The sequence below is a fragment of the Gekko japonicus genome, unplaced genomic scaffold (genome assembly GCF_001447785.1).
Source record: "Gekko japonicus isolate JY-2015 unplaced genomic scaffold, Gekko_japonicus_V1.1 scaffold381, whole genome shotgun sequence".
Taxonomy (NCBI): Eukaryota; Metazoa; Chordata; class Lepidosauria; order Squamata; family Gekkonidae; genus Gekko; species Gekko japonicus.
In genome coordinates this window covers 53,142-60,816 of record NW_015172016.1, presented here as the reverse complement: position 1 = coordinate 60,816, position 7,675 = coordinate 53,142, and positions in this window count along the sequence as shown.

Here is a 7,675-nt window from a genome sequence, read left to right as displayed (position 1 = left end):
CTCCCCTAACACAACCCTCTGTTCCCGAGCTTGGAGAAAAGAGGCAAGCCATTGTAGAGCGAGCCCCTGAATCCCCACGACGGCAAGGCGGTGGGCCAGCAGCTGGTGGTCGACCATATCAAATGCGGCCGACAGATCTAATGACAGCAGCGCCGCCACACTGCCTCGATCCAGATGTCTACGGAGGTCGTCAGTAAGGGCAACCAGCACTGTCTCCGTCCCATGCCCCAGGCGAAAGCCAGACTGGAATGGGTCAAGGATGGAACCATCATCTAGAAATCCCTCTAACTGCATCGCCACTGCCCTCTCAATCAGTTTGCCCAAATAGGGCAAATTGGACACTGGCCGATAGCTGGCCAATTCAACCGGGTCCAGAGTTGGCTTTTTCAGAAGAGGGCGGACCATTGGTTCCTTGAGTGCCTCGGGGAACCGCCCCTCCAAGTGGAACTTGTTGATAATCTCCCTCAAGGCACCTCGAAACCCCTCGTGGCCCGCTTTAATGAGCCAGGAGGGGCACGGATACAGGCTGCAAGTGGTTGGGCGCACAGCTGCGAGCACCCTATCAACTTCCTCCAAGCTGAGTTGATCGAAACCTTCCAACCCCGGCGAAGCCGTGCAAGGGGCCTCAAGTTCGCTTACTGTCTCAACTGTGGCGGGGAGGTTGCGGCGGAGCATCAAGACTTTATCCGCAAAATAGCTCGCAAAAGCCTCACAGCCAATGTCCAATTACCTACTATTTTGTTTGCCCTGTGGCAGAGCTGTCAATGACCGAATCGTTCTAAAAAATTGGGCTGGGCGTGAGCTAGCGGACGCAACCCTAGCTGCATAGAAATCTCTCTTTGCAGCCTTGACTGCCATCTCATAGGATCTCATAAACATCCTATAAGATGCTCTTGTAACCTCGTCGCGAGTTCGGCGCCACCGTCTCTCTAACCGTCTGAACTCCTGTTTCATAAGCCGCAATCTCTGGGTATACCAGGGGGCCAGTTTAGAGTGAGGGCGCAGAGGGCATTGGGGAGTGATCACGTTGATGGCCATAGAAAGTCAGCTATGCCAGTCATCCACAAGCTCATCCAACGAACCACCAGGGGGCATCAGATCTCACAGAGCCATCTGAAGCCGCACTGGGTCCATTAGGCTCCGTGGGTGAGCTAAAATCCGCTTGCCGCCTAAATGGGGTTGGGGCGGGACATTTGCACGAGCCTTCAGGGCGTAGTGGTCCAACCATGGTACCGCTTTCGCAATAATACAGTCCACCATAATCCCCATCGTGAAGATTAAATAGAGCATGTGCCCACCATGATGTGTGGGGGTCGATACCCATTGGGAGAGTCCTAGTGACACAATGGACATCACCAGTTCCGTAGCCCGATTAGAGGCCGCGTGATTGGCATAGACGTTGAAGTCACCCAAGACTAAAAGCCTAGGGTGCTCCAGCGCTCAGCCTGATACGGCCTCCAGTAGGGACGGCAGACTACTGGCCGGTGCGTTAGGCGGACGGTACACCAGCCAGATTACCAAACTCTCCTCGGCAGTGTTCCTTCTAAGCTGAGTTACTGTGAGCTAGCTCACAGTTTTTTAGCCTTTGGCTCACACATTTCTGTCTTAGCTCAGGAAGGATGGCTCCAGAGGAGACTAATTTATGCAGCAGCCAAATCGCTCGCTCACAACTTTAATGCCAGCAGCTCACGCAGTAGAATTTTTGCTCACAAGACTCCACAGTTTAGAGGGAACATTGCTCCTTGGCCTCCAGCACCAGATCAACACACTCTAAGCCCGCAATCTCCATAGTAGGGAACGCCCTGAAGGAGTAAGCCTTCTTGAAAAGAGCAGTTTCTGTCAGAGAGTACACCAGCCAGATTACCAAATTCTCCTCGGCAGTGTTCCCTCTAAGCTGAGTTACTGTTCCCTCTAAGCTGCTCTGAGACTCTTTTGGGTAGTGAAGGGCGGGGAATAAATCTAATCTCTTCTTCTCTTCTTCTTAGTCAAGAGATAGCAGTGGAGGGTCTGATAATATTATGTGGGGATCCCCCAATGCTAGGCACCGCAAATCTTGGCTGGCATAAATCTGCACATGGTGTATTTTTGTTCTGGTTCGATTAGATTTCCATGCAGTTGTTCATGAGCCACAAACAGTGGGCCTTAAGTGGAAAGCATCTGTTTTGGAGATGAAACGTAACTGACGGATTTAAGATCAGGGCCATCCTGAAGTGTATCGATCAACAGCACCTTGACTGAGGTTGTGCGACGCAGGAAGCATCTGGTGTATTCATGTTCCGGAGATTTGATTTAGCGCCAAACATTTGCAGGGCAGAATCGTCAAGATTTATGGAAAGTACTCAAATAAATTAATTCAGATTTATTTTGATAGTAATAGCTGCCTGCATGACCATGTCCCTGAAGGCATGTGAATATGTCGCCATGGGCCTAAAGCTGTTTCAGAGCTTAGCAAGCATTTTTATAGAATCTTTTTCTTTTTAAAGAAACAGGTTTGCCTTCTAATGCTGGATGGTTCAGTTACTGGCAGTGCGATCCTGAGCAGAGTTACACCCTTATTGACCGGTTAACATTGATGGATTTTGAAATGTGTTACTCTGTTTAGGATTGCACTAACAACATTTGTGGCCGGGGATGAGCTCTTGTGACTCAATGCTCACTTCTTCAGTGACTCACGAAAGCTCACCACCGGCCACAAATTGTGTTGGTCTTTAAGGTCCTGCTGGATTCTTTCCTACTGCTGCGGACAGACTAACATGGCTACCCACCTTGATCTATAACAAAAATATTTGCAGTCCTGGAAGGAAAATTTACTAAAACTCCTTATGAAGAAAGGATATGTCCCTGTTGTGCAGTTGGTATTGAGTCTATAGAACATGTAATCGATTGTAAAGCATATAACAACATCCGTGAATCTCTTCCTTTCCCTGAGACATTTCCTTTTTCTTGTAGGCAAAGAATCTGCCTTTTAAGAAGTTTTTGATCGGATAGGCATGCAGAAGTTACTCATTGGGTGGCTAGGTTTGGATGGCTTGCCCTAAGAATTAGAAAAACGATAGTAGCTCAAAAAGAGGAGAATTAAGATTTAGTTTTATTAATTTTAATTATTATGGTTTTTATGGAGTTTTTTTCCTTTTTAAAAACCTGCTTTTAAAATTCTGCTTCTATTTTAATGACATATGTATCACTTATGTTGCAAGATATGCCATCGGTGTATTTTTGCTCAATGACCATCAATAAAACATACTCTACTCTACACCTTGATCTATAACAAAAATATTTATTTTTTGTCAAGGGATGGGGAATTTCCTTAACAGTCTCATAATTTCTATCTCCCCTCTTTCCCCTGACAAAGTTGTTTTAAATCTCCTGATTTGTATTTTTACCACTTTTATTGCTGTTCTTACTATTTTAAACCTGTTTTATTGTTTTAAATTGATTGGCTTTTTAAATGCATTTAAAATTTTGTCTTTGACATTATTCTTTTTAGTTGGGTGTTGGTAATTCTGTTCTTTTATTTCGGCAAGCCACTCTGCGTGCGCGCAGGAACCGAAGGGCAGGAATGGTGGAGGTGGAACGTGCCGTCAAGTCACAGCTGACTCATGGCGACCCCCGTAGGGTTTTCAAGGCAAGAGACGTTCACGGGTGGTTTGCCTTTGCCTGCCTCTGTGCAGCAACTCTGGGCTTCCTTGCTGGTCTCCCATCCAAGTACTCGCCAGGGCCGCCCTTGCTTAGCTTCTGAGATCTGATGGGACAAGGCTAGCCTGGTTCATCCAGGTCAGGGCAGAATGCACATTTCTAAAACAACTGAACAAATAAACATTTGACCTGTAAGCCAGACCTGTAAATGCAGTTGGATCAGTCTGTTGTTTGTTTGTTTGTTTTGCCTTAGCCCTTCCAGTCTTAACTGTAGACATGTTTTCCAAGCGCTCGCATGGGCCAGTTCTCCTCCATATCCCAGGAGATGGCTGCCTGTCTTGCTGCCGGTCTTGCCAGTCCTGGGTGGGCTTCCTGTGGATATTGCTGCTGCTGGTTCTTTAAACTCTGCTTTCCACCCGTTGGGAGTCCAGAACCACATATCACAGCAACCCCTTCCCCTCTGCCAGCACTACTGATTTGGGATCCTAGTTACCTGGAAAAGGTTAAATAAGGCTAAAAGACTTTAAAAGGTTAAAAAAGGCTAAATAAGGCTAAATGAAATTGCACAAAAGGGCGACAATTCCATTTTAATGATCGGTTTGGATGCCAACATTCAGTTTTGATAGAATCCCATTTTTGGCAGCGCAGTGCTATTGAACGGCTGATGTTCATTCACAGCTCAGGAAAGCAACATTGCTGGGTCTTACTACATCGACAGATGATATCTGAGGCCATTATAAAGTTGCTGTACACTGAACAGGGGCCCATCTACCACCAAATTGTGCAACTGACGGCAATAAGGTTGCCAGATCTGGGCTGGGAAATACACGGATATTTGGTGGGGAGGGGCCTGAGTAGGGCGGGCTTTAGGGAGGGGAGGGATTTCAGTGGGGTATAATACCACAGATTCCACGTTCCAAAGCAACCATTTTCTCCAGGTGAACTGATCTCTGTCGCCTAGAGACCAGGTGTAATTCCAGGAGATCGCCAGTGACCACCCAGGGGTTGGCGACCCTAGGCAGTAACGCCCTAAGGTTTCAGACAGAGACCCACTTGACCAGATCTCCTGCCAGAGATCTTTTTCATGGGAGATATCAAGGATGAAATCCGGAACTTCTGGCAGGCATTAAACAAATGCATTATGACTATAGACGTGACCCACTCAACCAGAGCAGAAGCTGTAGAGACTATTCAGAGACACCCAATGGCAGCAGCATTTGGTGCACTCAAGGGAAACGGGGCCCCATACACTAACAGTGACATCAGCTCTTCATGTGGGAGGCTTTATGAGGGGAGGGTGAAGGAAAGAGGTCTAGACCCATTGCGAGTCTTGAGTCTCTCTCTTTCCTTTAATCCACATCCTCCACAATTAAGATCACAGGGAGTGGCCCATCTTACTACCCCAGCCATCAGAAAGGCTCGTCTGGTGGGTATACATGCAAGGGCCTCTTCAGCGGCAGCCCCCACAGTTATGGAACGACCTCCCCAGGGAGGTGCACAGTCCCCCCCTTTCAATCTTTAGGAGGCAACGCCGAAAGATGCTTCTGTTTAGGGCCACATTTGGTTAATTTGCTAGCAGTCCTGAATTGTGATTTTAAACTTCTGTTTTTATTGTATTTTATTTTATGTATTTTATCTATGTTATAAGCTGCCTTGATCTCTGTAGGGAAGAAAGGCAACGAATAAAAGTTTTAAATAGATTATATATATTTGTGTGTACGTGCGTGTGTGTGTGTGTGCTATCAGCAAGCCATCTACTAGGCCTCTGTTCAGAATCCTTTCCTTCCCTCCCCCCTTTCAAGCGCTTTGATGGAAGAAGGAGAAGGAGAGAAGGAGATTGGATTTATACCCCACCCTTCACTCAGAGTCTCAGAGCGGCTTACAAACTCCTTTCCCTTCCCCTCCCCACAACAGACACCCTGTGAGGTAGGTGGGGCTGAGAGAGCTCTTTCAAGAACTGTCCTTGAGAGAACAGCTGTGCCAGAACTATGACTTGCCCAAGGTCATCTAGCAGGTGCAAGTGGAGGAGTGGGGAATCAAATCTGGCTCTCCCAGATAAGAGTCCGCACACTTAACCACTACACCAAACTGGCCCTGGCCCAATTCTAATCTTAAAGCTATCCCAGCTATACATTTTGGGGATCCTGTAATACATCGCAGAAAAAGTCAAAGAGGGTGATCTAGGTTCTAATTGATTAGGAGAGTCCATATTGAGGCTCCATAAAGGAGCTGTGGAATGACCTTCATATTGAACACATGCAGGGCCCCCCCCCCCTGAATCAACGCCACATAGATGGGAGGGGGGAGGCACTAGTGGACCCAGACCAAGAAGATGTTGGTTGGGTAACAGATGCTCTATGGGGACTGTCGCAGTAGCTTAGGATGGGTGGAGTTACCCTAAGCAAGTCAGGTAAAGCCTTTGTGAGTGCTCTTGAACAAGGTAATGAATAAACCGCTCAAATATATTGCGTGTCTCTCTTTGACTTCGCACATTTTGAATAGTAACTTGATCTGACCCCTGTTTTAGACAACATATCCTTGTCTCTTGTCCCTCCCTTCCAACACTCCCTCTAAGCCATCTACGTGGTGAACTGAGCTGAACAAGGGAAAGGAAATGGAGGTGAACGGGTTGTTGTGGCACCTGGGTGGACCTGTGCCAACCCTGACTGTGCCTGAGCAGCCAGAAGGCACCCCCCCTGCAGCCAGCCCCCCCCCCAGCTCCACTTTGGGGACAGAGCCAGCAAAGCCCAGCCAGGCTGGGGGAAAGAGCTGTGGCAGCTCATGTGGGCTTGGGAGGGATGGGGAGGGGAAAGGGCAGCCAGGACTAATTGGGTGGGGGCACTGCCTTCAAATGCCCCGGCCTGGCAAGCCCCATTGGGCCCCCAGTGGGGACAAAGGCAAGGTATAAATGAAATGAAACAAACCAGGCAGCAGGTTGCTTTACCTGACCTGCTAATGGTAAGTCCCCCCCCCCAAGGACTAGTCCCTTGTAATAGCCTGGCTCCTGAATTTTGAACCAAACTGAAATTTCTGGGTAGTTTTTGGAAGTCAGTCTCTCAGTGACAAGCCCGGGCTGTGCCCTGGAGCATTTACAGTCTCCATTCCGGCAGCAGAATACAGGCGAGAGAGAGAGAGCAGAGGCCGTGGTGCTAGGGGGTGTTTGCCCACTGGGCGCCATCACAAGACTGGGGTTGAGGACGAAGGGCAACTTCACTTTTGCACTGCTGCCCATGCTCAGTTTATTCCTTGCTGAGAGTGCAGCATGGGCAAGTGCCGAAGCAAAGCTATTTGCTGCTGTGTGCAAGCAAGTTGGGAGGGTGCCCGACTTTATTGCTGAAAGTGTTTTGAGAGTAAAAGACTATAATTTAAGGCTGAGAAGAAATGAACATCTTATGTGCTTGACTGTGTGGGCACAGATACTCCAGCTACTTTGAGGATCTTGATCTGAATCAAACGCAGAAGGATCGAGAACTGCCAGTGCAGGTGTGAATACTTGATAGCTTCCCATCCTAGGAAAGGTGGGCACATGGCTTCCTTCTCTGAACGCTACGGGGGAGCCTCTGGAAGAGAGGAAACATTACCGTTCTCAGTCACCACATTCATTACCCAATACAATCTTGACACAACCAGGCCTGTCCCTAATTCCCTGAATGTCTCCTTTCAAAGGTACACTGCTATTTATCCACATTTTCAGACTGTTTTACAGCCCTGTGTACTCAGATGCTGCCCAGAGGGCCGAAGAGTTCTCAACATCATTCAGAATTTCCTTTCGCCTGCATCTAAATGCCGTGATAGAAGCCTGCTCAACTTATTGTTTCAAAGAATCCTCACAGTATGAATAATAGCGTCATCTATGCTGATGACAGCCCAGCTCCCCACGTAGGAAAGGACTGGCAAAGAACCACCTTGGAGGTCTGCTCTCTCTCTCTCTCTCTTTCTCTTCCCCTCCCTGGCTGACCTTCATGTGCGAACACAGTGCAGCCCTTGCTTAAACTGGAGGCCCGAGCACGCTTTCCATGCACATGGCCAGGCGTTCTTT